We start from the raw sequence: 20,493 nt of genomic DNA on the forward strand, positions 1-20,493 counted from the left end.
TCATCAATTAAGATCCATGCCTCTGCCATTTCAGCTCATTACAACACGGATCTTCCTTTATTCTCTCATCCCTTCCTAAAGCAGTACCTCAGAGGGGCTATAAACATAAGACCGCCCGGAGAGCACCAACGTGGGACCTCAATTTTGTTTTGGAAAAACTGACCTTGCCACCTTTTGAGCCAGCCAATACAGCCGATCTAAAATTTTTATCATGGAAAACAGCTCTGCTCCTGGCAGTAACTTCAGCACGAAGAGACTCAGAGCTACAGGCATTAATGGCAGTGGAAACTTTTATAATATTTCATCAGGACAGGGTTTCTTTAAGGACAAACCCTACCTTCATGCCAAAGGTGGTATCTAGTGTGGCTCTTAACCAAACCATCCATTTGCCAACTTTCTATCCAAACCCACAGAATAAAGGGGAGAAACTTCTGCACTCTTTGGACATACACAGGCAGCTATGCTTCTACTTGGGACAAAACAGAAGCTTTCAGGAAAACTGAGCAACTATTTGTAGCATATGCTGCAGGATCACAGGGCAAGGCTATCTCAAAGCAGACTATTTCCAAATGGATAGGACACTGTATTCGTTACTGCTACACACAGCATGGGAGATCAGTCCCTAATAACATTAGCCCACATTCTACCAGAGCAACAGGTACTTCAACAGCCTTTCTCAGAGGAGTACCAACCAAGGAAATTTTGGAGGCTGCAACTTGGAGTTCAGTGCACACTTTTACCAAGCATTACCACTTGCCTCTTTACTCCTTAATCTAAATCCAGAGCAGGATTTGCCACTGCAGTTCTGCAGGGCCTCATAGCCAGTCCTAACTCTTTATAGACCAGCCACCCAACCTTAGCTTTGGGATTCTACCCAAGTGTAATGACTGCAGCACTGTAACACAATGAACATAGTACAGTTTTGTACCTACCATAAATGTAGATGTTCGAGTGTTCACACTGCTGCAGTCCAGGTTACCCTCCCTCCACCCCCTCTGTCCTAGCTGGACTTATCTATACCTTCTATCCTATACAACCTTTGTGGTGTATTTGCTTGTAACTGAAGGTATTGTTTTTATTTTTTATGTATGTTGTATTAGCAATGTATTGCCTATTTACTTGGGAGCACCTGACATCTGGGGCAAGAAAAACTGAAGAAAATGGCATCGGATGCATCTTATATACCCCTGGCGCACTGACATCAGGGAAGAAGCTACAGCAACTGACACCGGACCAAGACTTTGGAACTCTGGCCGACTGTGGGACTGCCTGACGGCAGGATAACCCAAGTGTAATGACTGCAGCAGTGTGAACACTCGAACATCTACATTTATGGTAGGTACAAAACTGTACTTTCTCCATAAGGGCTATTCAACCTGTTCCTGCAGAACAGATAGGTCATGGGTTCTATTCCAGACTTTTCCTGGTACCCATAAAAGAGGCCACCTGGCCCCCAGTCCTAGATCTTTCCATTCTAAACACCTTCCTGGTGGTACCAAAATTCAGATTGGTCACCCTTTAGAAGCTTCTTCCTATGCTGGCCAAAGATGCCTGGTTAGACACCCTAGACCTATCAGGGCCTCGTGCAGAAAATGCCTACGTTTCAGGGCAGGATCTATGCATTATCAGATGTTGTTCATGTTTCACTGTTGAAGTCATCACACTTGGGTTATCTGCCTGCAGGTACCCCTCAATCGGCCCGAATACCAGAGTCTTGGTATTTCTGTCTCGTATGCTGTCGCTTCTTCCATGACATCAGGTCATCAGGGGTATAAAACATGCAGCCGACGCCATTACATCAGCTTTTCTTGCCGAGTGGAGCCCGAAGCAGAAGCAGTTTGCAAGTGCCAGTCGGCTGCTACCTGTAATTTCCGTCGTTAGAGTTTCAGACCTGAAGTCTTCTAAAGCTAAGTACCTTGTTGGGGATCCATTTTTCTTGCTCTAACCGATGTCCGAAAATTAATAATTCTCTTGCCTGCGGAAAGCAAATACCTCGCAGAGATTTTCATTCTTATTACATCAGCTGTTTAGGCCCAGACCACGACATTCCTCGCTGTCGGTTTTGTGCCCTATTCAATGCCCAAAATATTCGTCGGGCTATCTTTGTCACTAAATTCTTTCTCACTCATTCTCCGTATTCTAAAATGGCTTCGATAAGCCATTTGACTACCGATCTTCCAAAAAACCTTAAGGATAAAGACAGACCGCATAGGTCCAAAACTGCCGATGATGCTTCTGTTAAGCTAGTTGCCAGTCTGCCGCTATTCAGTGAGGTGCTTTCGCAGCCACTGACAGATTCGCAGGCCTTTACTGAGACCCATTCGGAGTCGGGTATGCCACAAGATGCTTCTTCTACTATGGAACCTGCAGATGTCTACCTTGGACGGGTCCGGAGCCGCTGTATAGGAACCGGCCTCTGAGGGTGTATTCAGACCTTCCGATGTTCATATTAAACTGACTACTTCATATCATACTGAAACTACTGAATCTCTCAGGCCCAGAGTTCGCAATATGCCTAGAAAACCAACAACCAAAGCGCATTCTCAAGCTCTCATGCCACAGAAACACATGCTTAGAATGGCTGAAGACCTTATTGCTTTAATTAGGGAAAGCCGGCCTTCCCTTCTAAAAGACAAAGAATTGATTTTCCTTCTGATTCTTCAGCTCATGAGTCCGATGACTCTGACCTCTCAGATTACCAGGATATACCATTATCTACCTATGAGGATTCTGATGCAGAGGATTCCATTCCCTCTGCCTCCCCACCAGAGGATTTTTCTTTCGGCGAAATGCTGCGTACCCTCAGAGAGCATTTCCGCTGGGAGTGCCAGGACTACCCACAGTCCAAAAAGAGAGACTGGGGAATTTTTAAATTTGCCTCAGCACAGGCCTACCTGTCCCTCCTGTTTTGGAAATTGAAGATGTCTTCATGAAATCCAGGCTTACCCCTGATACTTTGCCACCAGCTTCTAGAAAACCTGATGGGTACTACAGAGTACCTGACTCTCTCAAATTTCTGTTTAAGAATCCTACTGCGGATCCAGAGACCATTTCCCAGGGACCTAAAGGCATTAAGGCTACTACAGCCAAAAACCCTACCCCTTCAGACAGGGATTCTAGGGCTTTAGACAGATGGGGGAAGAAGGTATACACCTCTGCTACTCTTGCCAGCAGGGCTTTAAATTGCCAGTTTCACATGTTGAAGTACCAGCAACATATTATGGAGCTAATTAAACAAAAGATGTTGATTTCTAATTGTGTAGAACATAAAGATTTACAAAGAGTTAATGCATTCTGCAAACCAAGTTGGAAAACATACTTTGCATTGTAGTTTTGATGCTTTAGAAGCATCTTGCAGGGTTGCTGTCACTGGGTCTGTTAAAAGGCATGCTTGGCTAAAGGAACAAATCATGCCAGACCATGTCAAAGCAAAATTCCTAGATGCACCACTAAATCAAGAATGCCTGTTTGGCAATAAAGCAGAAGTCCTCAAAAAGATGGAGGAAAAAGCTAAATCTATGCAAACTCTAACGTATTTCCTACAGGTACAGCCACCTAGATTCTGTAGGCATTGGCCTTCACAAAACTGGCCCTTTCCAGTCCTTCCCAGACCTTCTCAGTCCTAAACCAGTGGCAGCATACCACCATGATTACAGTTGCAGGGTATGCACAGGTCTAAGCAATGAAGTGCTCCCACCTCTAAAACAGGGAGTAGTAGACAACACCCTATGGTAAAAATCTCACAATGACTTATCCTTAATTCTTCCAAGCCTTGCCCAAGTACTTCCACCCTTAGGAGGAAAACTTGACCTACATGCAAAATACTTGGGAGTGCATCACCCAGGACAGATGGGTCTTGAAAATTGTATCCGAGGGATACAGGTTCTACTTCCACTCACTGCCAACCCCAAGTGGATGGCAAGACCTCCCCCCAAACCAGTGGGCAGAGGCCCAAAAGCAAGTACTTTCCCTTCTTAGTTTCAAGGCTATTCGACCTGTCCCCGCAGGGCATAGGGAACAAGGTTTTTACTCCAGACTGTTTCTGGTCTGCAGGAAAGACAACTCTTGGCGCTCTATCCTGGATCTGTCTATTCTCAACACCTTCCTGTTGATTCCAAGGTTCAAGATGCTTACTCTCCAACAGCTGCTTCCTATACTAGCCAAGGACTCCTGGCTAGCCACCCTAGACTTAAAAGAAGCTCATCTACACAGGCCCATAAGGGGATCTTGAAGGAAATACCTACGTTTCAGAGCAGAAAGGTCCACTGGTGCAATGGGTAAGGTGCTTGCCTGTAATCTGTAAGGTGCAAAGTTTGATTCTCACCGCTGGAAAGTGCTTGCCTCATTGCAGATGTTTATTCACCCAGGGTATTCACAGAATGCCTAGCTCCAGCCATTGCATATTGCAGGCAGAGAAAAATTCATATTTACACATACCTGCACGATTGCCTGATTCAGACAGACAGGAATTGCTACTCCTGACATTTGTAAAAAGACTTCTAACTTCACTGGGGTACACCATCAGCGAAAAGAAATCACATCAGGTACCCAGTCAACAGATTGTATTCCTCAGAGCAAGCGTGAACACAACTTCCCAGATGGCATTCCTCATTCCAGAAAAACAAATGTATTTGACAAACTACTCCAATGTACTGGCCACCAAAACCCAGCTATCTGCAAGAAAAATACAGCAAGCCCTAGGGTTCACGGCCTCTTGCATTATACTAATTCCTTATGCAAGACTGCATATGAGGAAACTTCAATACTACTTAAAAAGTCTCTGGTGTCAACTTTCTCAGGACCTGGAAACAATGATTCCTATCATTCCTTGCCTAATGGTAGAGTTTCTTTGGTGGGCAGAGGCCTGCTACCACAACAAAGGACTCTCCCTTTCACTCTACCCCTTGCCGCCCAGTCCCTAACAACAGATGTATCAGACTGTGCGTGGATGGCTCCCATGGCAGGACAAGGTAATAAAGGCAAATGGAGCCCAAAACAAATGCACCTTCATATTAATCAAAAAGAAATGTTAGCTGTACAGAATGCTCTGACAGCCTTCAAACGCATTATTCTTCCAGGCCAACTATTGATAAAGACCGACAACACCACAGTTATATGGTACATAAACAAGCAGGGGGAAACCCATTCCTACCCACTCTGCAGGTTAGCTATGGCTTTGGGGAGGACAGCCTTGACCAATCAAATGCACCTACAACCTCCATTCCAGCCAGGCAAACTAAATAAACTAGCAGACGACTTAAGCAGAAATCTAATGGGCCTGCACGAGTGGAAGCAGGAACCTAAATCATTCAAGCTGCTGAACCACAGGTGGGGGGCCACCAGAGGTGGCCCTCTTTGTTCCCCTTAGAACTTTCAATTGCGCAAATATTGCACCAGAACTCCCCACAGCCAAGCATGGAAAGTGGATGCTCTGTCCTTTACATGGGAAAACCTCTCAATCTATGCCTTTCCCCCTCTGCCACTCCTCTCAAAGGTTCTACAAAGATCAAACAGGAGAAGCCAAGGACAATCCTGATTGCACCAGACTGGCCACGCCGGCACTGATACCCACCTTTGCACAGTCTGACAGTACTGCCACCTTGGCACCTGCCACAGACCCCCTCCCTGCTGTCCCAGCAGGAGGGCCAGATTTTACATCCTCAGTTACAAATCCTGAAGCCTGGTTCATCCCCTGAACCCTCAGTAAACAGGTGCTGGATGTCTTCCTGGAGGCAAAAAGGCCTATTACTAGAAAATCCTATTCAGAAACGTGGAAAAGATACTGTTCTTGGAGCCAATCTCAAGGAATGGATGAAAATTTGCCCAGGTTACCTCATATACTAGATTACTTAACAGAAATGCTCCACAAAGGCCTATCCTTCTTTTCAGTTAAGATTCATGCCTCTGCCATCTCAGCTCATTATAATACTGCGCCACCCCTCTTCTCTCATCCTCTGATCAAACAGTTCTTGAGAGGAGCCAGAAATTTAAGACCCCCCCCCCGGGAGAGCTCCCACTCCAGCCTGGGACCTTAACTTTGTATTGGAAATAACCCACACTTCCACCCTTTGAACCTACTGCTTCGGCAGAGTTAAAATTCCCCTCCTGGAAAACAGCTTTACTCCTAGCCATCACTTCAGCAAGAAGAGTGTCTGAATTGCAGGCCCTTATGGCCGGGGAACCCTTGACTATCTGCCATGCGGACAGGATTCCCTCAGGACTAACTCGATCTTTATGCCAGAGGTGGTATCTAGTGTGGCCTATCCAGTCATTTGCCAACCTTTTTCACTAGTCCTCAGAATACAGGGAAAAGGATCCTGCACTCCCTGGACGTGCACATGCAGCTTAGTTTCTATCTGGACAGGACTAAACCTTTCAGAAAATCTGACCACCTGCTAGTCAGTTTGGTACAGGAGCAAAGGGCAGACCATTTCTACATGGTTAGCACACTGCAACCATTTCTGCTGCAAACATCATGGGAAACCTATCCCACAGGGGATCAGAACACATTTCACTAGGGCTACGTCAACCTCTACAGCATTTCTCAGGGGAGTCCCTGCCAAAGGACATCCTGTGTACACACCTTCACCAAGTATTACCACTTGCGTATCTTTTCTAAATCCAGAGCTGGATTTTTTTTTTACAGCAGTCTTACAGGGCCTGCTTGCCAGCCCTAATGCTTCTTGACTTCCTCCACCCATCCTCAGCTTTGGGAATCAACCCAAATGTGATGACTACAATTACAACAGTGAAACACGAAGAACATAGTACAGTTGTGTACACTTACCATAAATGTAGATGTTTGAGTGTATTCACTGTTGCAGTCCTGGTTACCCTCCCTCCAGCCCCCTGACTTTTCTATACTTTCTACCTATCCTCTTTTTTGGCCGTATTTTATGGCAATGGTATTTACTTTTTACTGGAGGTCTTCCACATCATGTAATTGCTTCCTCTTTTGGGGGCTCCTGACATCTGGGGCAAGAAAAACTGATGTAATGGTGTTGGCTGAATGTTTTATACCACTGACGACCTGACATCATGAAAGAAGTGACAGCATTCAACGCAGAAATCCCAATACTCTGGTATTCGGGCCAACTTAGGGCTACCTGCAGACAGATAACCCAAGTGTGATGACTGCAACAGTGAATATACTAGAACATCTACATTTATGATGTGTACACAACTGTACTTTCTCTGCACTTCCCTTTAGCTTATCCACTGCTCCATGAGTATTCACAAAATGCCTGGCTCCAGCCATTGCCAAATGCAGACAGAGAAAAATTCAAATTTACCCGTATTTTGACGACTGCCCGATTCAGGCAGACAGTCAGGAAATGCTGATGCAGCAATTGACATTTGTAAAAAAAAACTTCTAACCTCCCTGGGGTACACTATCAACAAAAAGAAATCAAGACTAGTACCCAGTCAAAAGATTATATTCCTGGGGGCAAGCTCGGACACAGCATCCCAGAAGGCATTCCTTACTTCAGAAAAACAAGCCTATCTGACAGGCTACTTTGCTCAAATGGCCAGCAGAACCCAGCTATCTGCAAGAAAAATCCTGCAGGCCCTAGGGTTCATACTACTAATTCCATATGCCAGATTGCATATGAGGAAACTTCAGTGGTACTTAAAAAACCCTTTAGTGCCAACATTCTCAGGACCTGGAAACTGTCATTCCTATCATACCTTGTCTAAGGACAGAGTTTCTTTGGTGGGCAGCAGCATGCAACCACAACAAGGGACTTCCCTTTACTCAACCCCACGCCATCCAGACCCTAACCACATCAGACTTTGCCTGGGGGCACAACTGGACAAGTGCATTCAGGACCAGTGGAGCCCAAGTCAAATTCATCTGCACATCAACCAAAAAGAGATGCTAGCTGTTCAGCATACTCTAACAGCTTTCAAATCCCTACTCTCACCAGGACCCCTGCTAATAAAAACAAACACCACAGTTATGTAGTACATCAACAAGCAGGGGGAAACCCACTCTGCAGGCTAGCCATGGCCCTGTGGAACCTGGAATTGAACATGCAGGTCCATCTGCAAGTTCAGTTCCTGCCAGGCAAACAAAACTCACTGGCAGACGACTTGAGCAGAAATCTCCTAGACCCACATGAGTGGCAATTAGAGCCCAGCACTTTCAGCCCTCTAATTCAGAAATGGGGAACCCCAGAGGTGGATCTCTTTGCCTCCCACTGCAATCACCAGATCAGCAAATTCTGCACCAGGACACCTCACAGTAGGGCCTGGAAATTAGATGCCCTATCTTTCCAGTAAACCTCTCAATCTATGCATTTATCCCTCTGCCCCTTCTCTCAAGAATATTGTCAAGATAAGACAGGACAGACCAAGGGCAATCCTGATTGCCCCAGACTAACCATGCCAGCACTGGTACCCACTACTGTGCAGCCTGTCACCGGTGCCCGACCCTCCTCACGCAGCGGGGGGGGGGGGCAGATCTTTCATCCACAACTGCAAACCCTGAATCTTGCAGCCTGAAATATCCCCCAGTGACCAGCCTATGCAAGCAGGTGCTGGATATCATTCTGGAAACCAGAAGACGCAGTACAAGGAAATCTTATGCTGATAAGTGGAATAGGTATTAGTCCTGGATTCAATCTAAAGGAGAGGACACAACTCTGCCCTTTTTACCTCTAATCCTGGACTTCTTAGCAAACTTACTCCACAGAAGGCCTATCCTCCTTCTCCATTAAGATCCATGCCTCTGCCATCTCGGCTCATTACAACACTGAGCCACCCCTCTTCTCTCACCCTATCATCAAACAGTTCCTGAGAGGGGCAAACAACTTAAGGCCACCAAGAGCAGCACCAACCCCTGCTTGGGACCTTAACTTTGTACTGGAAAAGCTCATGCTACCCCCTTTTGAGCTTGCAGCATCAGCAGAGTTAAAATTCCTCTCTTGGAAAATACCATTGCTTCTGGACATCACTTCAGCTAGAAGAGTGAGCTGCAAGCACTGATGGCTGTGGAACCCTTCATTATCCTTCATGCTGACAGGGTTTCTCTCAGGACTAATCCTTCCTTTATGCCTAAAGTGGTGTCCAGTGTGGCTCTCAACCAATCTATCCATTTGCCAACCTTCTTCCCTAATCCTCAAAATAAAGGGGAAGCAAACTTGCATTCCTTGGACATGCACAGACAGCTCAGATTCTACTTGGCTAGGACTAAGCCCTTCAGGAAATCTGACCATTTATTACTCAGTTTTGCATCAGGGGCAGAGGGCAAGGCCATTTCAAAACAGTTTCCAAATGGATAGCCCACTCTATCCATTTCTGCTACAAACACCATGGGAAACCAAACCCTCAGGGGGTCAGAACACATTCCATTAGGGCAACTTCTACCTATACAGCATTCCTCAGTGGAGACTCACTACCAGGGACATTCTGGAGGCTGCTACATGAAGTTCTATACACACATTCAACAAGCATTACCACCTCCCTATATTTTCCAAATCCAGGGCAGGTTTTGCAACTACAGTCCTGCAGGGCATACTAGCCAGCCCAAACTCTTCTTCACTGCCTCCACCCTTTCTTCAGCTTTGGAAATCAACCCAAGTGTGATGACTGCAACAGTGAACCATGAGGAAATACCATTGCCATAAGTTATGGCTAACAAAGAGGATAGGTAGAAAGTATAGAAAAGTCAGGGGGCTGGAGGGAGGGTAAAGTACAGTTGTGTACACTTACAATAAATGTAGATGTTCGAGTGTATTCACTGTTGCAGTCCTGGATGTTCATCGTGTTTGACTGTTGCAGTCATTACTCTTGGGTTATCCTGCTGGTAGGCTACCCGCAGTCAGCCTGAATTCCAAAGTCTTGGTCCGGCGTCAGTTGCTGTCGCCTCTTCCCTGACGTCAGTGCGCCAGGGGTATAGAAGATGCAGCCAACGCCATTTTCTTCAGTCTTTCTTGCCGCGCGGTGCCCGAAGCAGAAGCAGTTCGCAAGTACTGGTCGGCCGACTCCTGAGATTTTCGTGTTTGAATTTCAGATCCAAAGTCTTCATTTAAGTACCCCGTTGGGGAAACATTTTTCTTGCTCCAGACCGATGTCAGAAAAAGTTAATAATTGTATTTCTTGTGGGAAGCAAATACCTCATAAGGACTTCCATTGTTATTGCATTCCTTGCCTAGGCCCTGATCACGATGTTGCTAATTGCAGGTTTTGTGCTAGATTTAACCAACTCACTATTAAGCGTCGGAACGATTTTGCATTTCATTATATTGGCTGAAGATTTAATTACACAATGTCATTGGATAGCCTTCCGACTACCGCAATTCACAAGAAACGCAAGGAAAAGGACAGGTATCCGATGTCCAAAACTGATGACTAGGCGGCTTCTAAGCCAGTCGCCGGTTGTCAGTGAGGCACTTTCACAGCCCCTGACGCCCACTACCTCAGAGCCGCAGACCGCTTCTGACTCCCACGTGGAGCAGACTAGGCCACTGGAAACTCAAGGTATTGGACACTTGGAAAATATTCCCTCAGATGGGTCTGGAGCCGCTGAACAGGCATCGGCTTCTGAGGGTGTTTTCAGGCCTACACAGTTATATACAAAACCGACTACAGCTTCAAAGACAAAGACTAAAGCACCACTAAAGACAAAGAAACAAGTGCAGCAAGCCCTTGGACAGGCCTCCATGCCTAAAAAACAGATGTTCAAAATGGCCGAAGACCTAATTACTTTGATCAGGGGTTCCCATCCCCCTCCCGAAAAGAGGGCTAGGCAAGAGACAGAATATGAATCTTCAGATCAGGTTTCCATTTCCACTGACTCCTCTTCTGAACAGGAATACTCTCTCCCTATGAGGATTCCAATGCTGAAGAATCTATCCCTTCAGCCTCCCCTCCTGAGGGTTATTCTTTTGGGGAAACCCTGCATACCATGAAGGAGCACTTCCACTGGGAGAACCAAGACTACTCAGAATCTAAGAAAAGGCTCAGAGACTTTCTTTTACTACCTCAGCACAGGCCTGTTGCTATCCCTCCTGTTTTAGACATTGTATATGATGTATTTTCAGAGTCCAACCTGTCTCCTGACTCTTTACCCCCTGCACCCGTTAAGCCACACATACTACAGGGTTCCAGATTTACATAAATTTCTTTATAAAAACCCTGCTGCTGACCCAGAAACTGTATCTCAGGGTCCCAAAGGAGTCAAGGCTGCCACTGCAAAAAATCCTATCCCCTCTGAAAGGGATTCAAGGGCACTGGACAGATGGGGAAAAGGTTTACACTTCTGCTGTCTTGGCTGTGAGGGCTTTAAATTGTTAATTTCATATGCTTAAATATCAGCAATACTTAATGTCACTGCTTAAACAGAAAATGTTAACAAATTCTGAATGTGCAGAAAACAAGGAAATGCAGGATTTATTGCATTTATTTATTTTATTTATTTATTTATTTATTTATTTAACATTTGTTGACCGGGAATGTCCGACTAGGTTCCACAGAGCCTGTTTTCAGCGGAGGCCCGGGGAGAAATGCTCCAAATGTACCACAGCAAGAGCAGGGACAAGGATTTTACTCAAGACTTTTCTGCATGCAACTGAACAAGTGGGAAAGCATACTTGCAATGTGGTTTTGATTCTCTGGAGGCCTCTTGCAGGGCCGCTGTTACGGGTTCTGTCATTAGGCGGCATGCTTGGTTAAAGGAACAGAATCTGCCTGATCATGTTAAAGCAAAATTATTAGATGCTCCATTACAGCATGATATGTTGGTGTTAAAGCAGAAGAGGTGTTGAAGAAAATGGAGTACAAAGCGAAATTTATGCAGACAGTTAAGGATTTCTTACAGGTGCAGCAACCCAGATTTAGCGGGAACTGGCCTACAAAGAATTGGTCCTTTCCAGTGTCAGACAGGCCACAGAGGCAGATACAGACGCCCCAGAGGCAGATCCCAGCCCCAAGGCTCATACAGGCCTAAACAATGGGGTACTTCTACCTCCAAAAGCGGAGAAGACAAATCACAGCCATACAGGAAACAGTCCCAATGACTTTCCTCTGCCAGCACCAAGCACTCCTCTTTTGGCAGCCCTCTTAGGGGGAAAATAGCACTTTTTTCGCAAAATTGGCACATGATCACCCAGGACAGATGGGTCTTGAACATAGTGTCTCAGGGCTACAGATTCCACTTTCAGACCCTGCCAAGGGCAAAAGGTATGCCTGACCTGCCACACAATCAATGGGCAGCGGCACTAAAGCAAGTTTCATCCCTCATGGACATGAGGGCCATTCAGTGAGTACCACAGCAAGAGCAGGGACAAGGATTTTACTCAAGACTTTTCTTGGTACCCAGAAAGGAAAAAGCCTGAAGACCAATACTGGACCTGTCTATTCTAAACACATTTCTGGACGTTCCAAAATTCAAAATGTTGACTCTGCAGCAGCTTCTGCCCATGCTGGGCAAGAAGGCTTGACTTGTAACTTTGGACCTAAAAGAGGCATACCTGCATGTCCCAATCAGACAATCTTGCAGAAGATACCTCAGATTCATAGCTGGCTCAACGCACTACCAATTCTCTGCACTGCCCTTTGGCTTATCTACTGCACCCTGGGTCTTCACAAAATGCCTGGAACCAGTAATTGCATTTTGCAGACAAAAAGGAATTCAAATGTATTCTTACTTGGACGACTGCCTTATTCAAGCAGAGAACAAGGACATTCTACTAAAGCATCTGGCGTTTGTAAAAAGATTACTAATTTGCCTAGGGTACACAGTAAACAAAAAGAAATCAAAACTAGTACCCTCTCAAGAGATAATATTCCTGAGTGCAAGCTTAAATACAACTGCCCAGATGGCTTATCTCATGCCAGACAAGCAAAGGCAACTGACTTCTTACTTCAAAATGTTGGCAACAAAGACCCAGTTATCTGCAAGATAAATTCTGCAGGCTTTGGGCTTCATGGCATCCTGCATTCTGCTAATTCCATATGCCAGACTGAATATGAGGAAACTACAATGGTATCAAAAATGTGTTTGGACTCAACATTGCCACAGCCTGGAAACATTAATTACCCTCATTCCCTTTCTCAACAGGAGTTTCGATGGTGGTCATAGGCCTGTCACCACAACAAGGGACAGCCATTCACTTTACCCACAGCCAGGCAGACACTAACAACGGATGCATCAGATTATGCCTGGGGGGCCCACATGGCAGGAAAATGTATTCAGAGCATATGGCCCGCAAGCCAGAGGCATCTTCATATCAATCAAAAAGAGATGCTAGCTGTTTAGAATGCCCTGACAGCTTTCAAGAATCTAGTTCATCCAGGACAACTACTGATAAAGATGGACAATACTACAACCATGTGGTACATAAACAAGCAGGGAGGCACACATTCCTACCCCCTCTGCAGACAAGCCATGACTTTGTGGGACACAGCATTGACTTATCAATTTCACCTGCAAGCACAATTCCTGCCAGGAAAGATAAATACTCTGGCAGACGAACTAAGCAGAAACCCCATGGATCCCCAGGAGTGGAAACTGGATCCACAAGTCTTTAGCATGTTAACAAGGAAATGGGGATGCCCATACATAGCTCTATTTGCCTCCCCTCACAACTGCCAACTACAGAGATTCTGCACAAGGACTTATCACAAGCAAGCATTGAAAGTGGATGCCTTATCCTTCAGCTGGAAAAAGCTAACAGGATATGCCTTTCCTCCACTGCCTCTCCTCCCCAAGGTACTCCTAAAGGTCAGACAAGAGAAACCAAAAATGATATTGATTGCCCCAGACTGGCCACGCCAGCACTGGTACCCAATCCTAAAGAACCTGTCTCAAGGTCCAGCCTGGACATTGCCTCAGATTCCTCACTTACTGACCCAACAAAACAAATCAGATCATGCACAGCCAACTTAGGACCTTAAATCTGGCAGCATGGCAGATAATGTAGCCATTCAGAACATTCCTCTCTCCAAAGCTGTGATGGATGTTATTTTGAAGGCCAGGAGGCCCAGTACCAGAAAATCGTATGCAGAAAAATGGAAGAGATTCTGTGCTTGGAACCATGCAGAAGGAATTGACATGTTTGTACCAAATATTCCTCAGATTTTACAATACTTAAATGAGATGCTGGACAAAGGCCTATCCTTTTCATCAATTAAGATCCATGCCTCTGCCATTTCAGCCCATTACAACCACCAATCTTTTCTCATCCTTTAATAAGGCAGTTCCTCAGAGGGGCCAAAAACATAAGACCTCCAAGGAGAGCACCAATACCTGCATGGGACCTCAATTATGTCTTGGAAAAACTCACACTGCCTCCTTTTGAGACAGCCTCAACAGCTCATATAAAATTCTTATCCTGGAAAACAGCTCTGCTTCTAGCAATAACCTCTGCAAGATGAGTCTTGGAGTTACATGCAGTCATGGCTGTGAAACCTTTTATCATTTTCCATTCAGACAGGGTTTCTCTGAGGACAAACCCGGCATTTATGCCTAAGGTGGTGTCCAGTGTGGCCCTTAACCAAACCATTTACTTGTCTACCTTTTATCCAAACCCACAGAACAAGAGTGAGAGACTTCTGCATTCTTTGGACATACACAGACAGCTATGCTTCTACTTGGACAGAACTAAAGTTTTCAGAAAGACTGAGCAACTTTTAGTGGCATATGCTGCAGGATCACAAGGAAAGGCTATCTCAAAACATACTATTTCAAAATGGTTCGGCTATTGCATTCGTTTCTGCTACTCACAACATGGCAAATCAGTGCCTAAGGGCATTAGGCCACATTCAACCAGAGCAGCAGCCACTTCAGCAGCTTTCCTCAGGGGAGTACCAACCAAAGACATCTTAGAGGCTGCAACTTGGAGTTCAATGCACACTTTTCCAAAGCACTACCACTTACCTCTCTACTCTAAATCCAGAGCAGGCTTTGCCACTGCAGTTCTGCAGGGCCTCATAGCCTCTCCTAATCCTATTTAGCCCCAGTCACCCATCCTCAGCTTTGGGATTCAACTCAAGAGTAATGACTGCAGCAGTGAAACACGATGAACATAGTACAGTTGTGTACCTACCATAAATGTAGATGTTCGAGTGTATTCACTGTTGCAGTCCAGGTTACCCTCCCACCATCCCCCTTTCTTTTGCTGGGTCTTGTCTGTACTTCTCTATTCTATACAACCTATGTGGTGTATTTGCTTGTAGATGAAGGAAATGTTTACCTTAGTGCATGCATGTTTATTGGCATAATTTTTTTAGCCTACCCATTTGGGGGCACCTGACATCTGGGGCAAGAAAAACTGAAGAAATTGGCATCGGCTGCATCTTTTATACCCCTTGCGCACTGACGTCAGGGAAGAGGCGACAGCAACCAACCCCAGACCAAGACTTTGGAATTCAGGCCGACTGCGAGTAGCCTGCCAGCAGAATAACCCAAGAGTAATGACTGCAACAGTGAATACACTCGAATATCTACATTTTTGGTAGGTACACAACTGTACTTTTCTCTCCCTCCTGCCCCCTTCTCTCTCCTCTCTGTGTATATTACTCACCCCTTGCAGGAGTATTGGTATTTACTTTTTACTGGTGGTGTTTTTCCCACCATAGCTTAGCTCCCTATTGGGGGACTCCTGACATTTGGGACAAGAAAAACTGATGTAATGGTGTCAGCTGCCTGTTTTTATAACCCCGACGAGCTGACGTCAGTCCTGGAGTGACAGCAACCAACACAGAAATACTAAGTCTCTGATATTCGGGCTGACTGAGGGCTCCCTGCAGACAGATAACCCAAGTGTGATGACTGCAACAGTGAATACACTTGAGCATCTACATTTATGGTGTGTACACAACTGTACTTTCTGGCTTGCCACGTGTTACAGTTCCTTGATTCCATGGCAGCGACACTCATCTTGGTTCCCTTGGCGAGATACCACATGAGTCTGCTTCATTGGCTCCTGGTGTCACAGTGATTAATGTTAACTCATTCAATGTCCCACCCAATCCGAATAACCAACTGGTGCAAGCAGGCTTTATATTAGTGGATGAAGCCAGATGACAAATTATGGAGCCACCTCTATTCCCCATCTCAACCCAAGGCCATAGTGACCACCGACACATCCCTGTTGGGTGGGGCATTTTCAGGGAAGACAGTCCAAGGCACTTTGTCCTCTTTAGAGGCCAGTTTGCATATCAACATCCTAGAACTGAGGGAAGTGCTCTTAACTTTGCAAGCATTCCAATCTGCCCTCCCTTCAGGGACAAATTGCTATTCAGTCAGACATGTCATCAACGAACGGGAAAACAGATCTTACCCTCTTTGTCAGGAAGCCCTAAGAGTTTGGCAGTGGATGATCTCCAACCAATTTCTGATGGCAACACACATTCCGGGGAACTCCAGCGTGATTGCAGACAAACTGAGCAGATGCATTCTTCTGCATTACCAGTGGTCTCTCAAATCTGATGTTACGGTGAAGATTTTTTGTCGATGGGGGTCAGTCTTGCTGCGATCTGTTTGTCTCTCCCATAAATCACAAATGCAGCAGCTATTTTGCCCTAGTCCCCCCTCGAGGGAAGTCCCCGAGAGATGATCTTCTCCATAATTGGCCCCTAGAAGTTCTTTATGCCTTTCCATCAATCCCTCTAATTCCCCAATTTTTGAAAAAAGACCAACGGTTGAGAAGCAAAATGTTTCTTCTTGCACCATATTGCCCCTGTCAAGTGTGGTTTCCCTTTCTCTGGCCTTAATTCACCGGCCGTGGATTCTGGATCCACTCCGGGCTTGTTGTCTCATTTGCAGGGCCTGGTCCATCCCAACCTACTAAATCTCAAACTGATAGCTTGGTTTCTCCACTTCTAGTAATTATCAGACAAAAATAATTTATCTTACCCAGTACAAACAATACATCTGGCTTCTCATAAACCATCTACTAGAAAACTTTATCTTAGCAAATGGAAGAGATCTGTGCTTTGGTCTGATGAAAAAAGGTATTGATCCTTTTTCATCCTCTATCAATAAGGTCTTGGAATACTTATCCGCCTTATTCCAATTGGGAGCCTCTACTTCTGCCATTAGAGTTCATTTAGCTGCCATTTCTGATTTCCATAATGGTTTTGATTACCTTTCCTTGATGTCTCACCATCTCTGCAAAACTTTTCTTAAGGGTGCTTTATATTTGAAACCGTCTTTCAAAGAGCCCATTGCACCTTGGAATTTAACGTTTATCTTACAAAGTTTGGTCCAGCAACCATTCGAGCCAGCAGCCACCTGTGATATCAAATTTTTATCTTGAAAAACTATTCCTGGTGGACATCACATCGGCCAGGAGAATCTCAGAATTGCAGGCTCTATGTAAAACATCTGTATATCATTTTTCACAGAGAGAGAGTATCACTCAGAGCTAATCCTTCCTTTCTGCTTAAAGTAGTGTAAGATTCCAATAATAATCAGTCCATAGATCTACCAGTTTTCTTCCCAAATTTCTCAAACAAGGGAGAATATTGTTTACATTTGTTTGGATGTAAGGCAATTGCATTTTTATTTGGGTAGAACAAAATCTTTTTAGAAAATTGGAACAGTTGTTCCTATCCTTTTCAGGTACTAGACTCGGCAAATCAGTTTTGAAAGTTACTCTGTCAAAATGGTTGAGAGATTGCATCACTTTTATTTATCAACAAAATAAGCTGGACTTGTCAACAAAACTTAGGGCTCATTCTACCAGATCTGATGTCCTTCAAGAATGCAACTGCAGTCATAACATGTGGGTTGTCCTGCCTCAGGCAGCCCTCGGTCGGCCGGATTCCAAAGTCTGGGTCCGACGTTGGCTGATGTCGCATTTCTCTCCGACGTCAGAGCGGCTGGAGTACATAAGCATCAGCCGACGCCATTTTCTTCAGTCTTTCTTGCCGCGCGGTGCCCGAAGCAGAAGCGATTCGCAAGTGCCGGTCGGTCAGCTCCTGTATTCTACGATACCGAAGTCATCAAAAAAGCTAAGTACCCCATTGGGGACCTTTTCTTGCCTCAGCCGATGTCAGAAATTACTGAAAAAGTTAACAATTGTCTTTTTTGTGGTAAACAAATACCTCATAAGGATTTCCACTCTTACTGCCTCCCTTGCCTGGGCCCAGACCACGACGTATTGGCCTGTGTAGCCTGTGCTCGCTTCAACAAGCACACTCTCAGGTGCCGGGTGGAGTTCGCTGAAGTTTTTTTTGGCGATAAATTTGCCTACACCATGCCGTCGGATCTTCCGACATCGCAAACTCCCAAAAAGCGAAAAGACCGGGACCGACATCCTCGGCCCGCGTCTACCACCGACTCCACGCCAAAACCTAGCGCGAGTGCTCCGGTTCCCTCTGAGATGGTCTCTCCACCGCTCCGAACCGAAGACACGCGTACCGGCGACTCGATTCCAGACATTACTCCGGCGCCAGTTATAGACTTTCCTCCGGATACGAAACCGAGGAAATGCCGAGACCATTGCTGTAGACAAGGTCACTCCTGCACATGGAGCTGCCAGGCCTCCTATGGCCATGTCTATTAAGGCCTACACTAGGGCTAAGGCAGCCAGCAAAACAAAGCATATTACTTCTAAATCCTTACCTCAGCCGACTCCGGAGACACAAATTATGTCCATGGCTGCTGATTTAATTTCCATGATTAGAGGTTCACAGGCCCATCCTGAGAGAGCATCCCAGCCTCCTCCTGATAAAAGGCCCCGGGTTGAACCCTCTGACCCTACTCCTTCAGATGAAGACTCTGAGGGCTCTGTCCACTCTGATAGCCAGGAAGAGCTCTTCCAGACCTATGAGGACTCGGATGTAGAAGATTCCATCCCTTCGGCCTCCCCTCCTGAGGATATTTCTTTTGGGGAAGTTCTGCACACCATGAGGGAACATTTCAAGTGGCAAGTCCAGGAATATTCTGATTCTAGGAAACGCCTTAGGACTTTCCTTATGAAGCCTCAGCACAGGCCCTTAGCTATTCCTCCTGTACTTGATGTTCTGGATGATTTGTATTCTGACTCTAGTGCTACCCATGATTCTCTCCCTCCTGCTCCAGCCAAGCCAGACAGGTATTACAGGGTCCCAGAAACTCATTCCCATTTATTCAGGGCCCATACTGCTGATTTGGAAACTATTTCACAGGGGCCCAAAGGAGTTTCAGCCTCCACCTCAAAGAATCCTTTGCCCTCCAACAGGGAAGCAAGGTCATTAGAGAGGTGGGGCAAAAAGGTTTACACATCCACTACCTTATCTATGAGAGCTTTAAATTGCCTTTTTCATATGTTACAATATCAGGATTATCTCTTAGAATATTTACAAAAAACATTAGCTTCTCCTGATCCTTTAGGCAGGAAGACTTTGCAGGAAGCTGTACATAACACTCAGCAAGTACGCAATCACTTCCTGCAGTGTGGATATGATGCACTGGAAGCTTCATGTAGGGCAGCTATGACAGGGGCAGTGATTCGTAGACATGCTTGGTTAAAAGATCAACCTCTACCAGATCATGTAAAAGCAAAACTTCTGGATGCACCTTTGGAAAAAAACAAACTTTTTGGTGCAAATGCTAAGGATGTGTTAAAGACCATCGAAGAAAAAGCAAAATCAGTTCAGACGGTGAAAGATTTCCTCCAGGTTCAACCCCCCAGATTCAGTAGGAATTGGCCTTCAAAAACTGGTCCTTTCCTAATCCAGAAAAGTTTCAAAGGGGTAAGAACAGGCGTGGCCGAGGAAGAGGCCAATACAGAGGCCCTTACAGGGGCGACAATGGCAGCCAGGAAACCAAAGAAGTGATGCAGGGTTTCACCTGCCCAACAACCACAAACTCAATGACTTTCCTCTACTACCTACCAGGGAACAACTAGAAGCTCCCTTGGGTGGAAATTATCTCTGTTTGCAGAAAACTGGCACAGACTGACAAAGGACAAATGGATTTTGGACATTATAGACCGAGGGTACAGGTTTCATTTTCATACCTTACCAAGAAAACAAGGCATGCCAAACCTACCACAAAATCAAAGGGCAGAGGCTATCAAGCAAATCACTCTGCTGACTCGAATGAAAGCAATAGAAAGAGTTCCACAACAAGAACAAGAACAGGGGTTTTACTCAAGACTGTTCCTTGTTCCAAGAAAAGAATCTCAATGGAGACCAATACTGGACTTGTCCGCATTAAACACCTTTCTCATAGTACCAAAGTTCAAAATGCTGACTCTACAGCAACTCCTTCCCATGCTGGGCAAGGAGTCATGGCTGATTACTCTGGGCCTCAAGGAGGCATACCTGCATGTCCCTATCAGACACAGCTGCAGAAGATACCTCAGATTTCTTGCAGGGCCCCAGAGCATTATCAATTCTCAGCATTGCCATTTGGCTTATCTACTGCGCCCAGAGTATTTACAAAATGCCTGGCTTCAGTAATTGCTCATTGCAGGCTCCAGGGTATACAAATTTACCCGTACCTGGGCAACTGCCTCATACAAGCGGATGACAAATTGATGTTGACAAAAAACCTGG

This window comes from Protopterus annectens, chromosome 9.part0 (assembly GCF_019279795.1).
Source record: "Protopterus annectens isolate FY-2018-M chromosome 9.part0, PAN1.0, whole genome shotgun sequence".
In the NCBI taxonomy this organism is placed as follows: Eukaryota; Metazoa; Chordata; order Ceratodontiformes; family Protopteridae; genus Protopterus; species Protopterus annectens.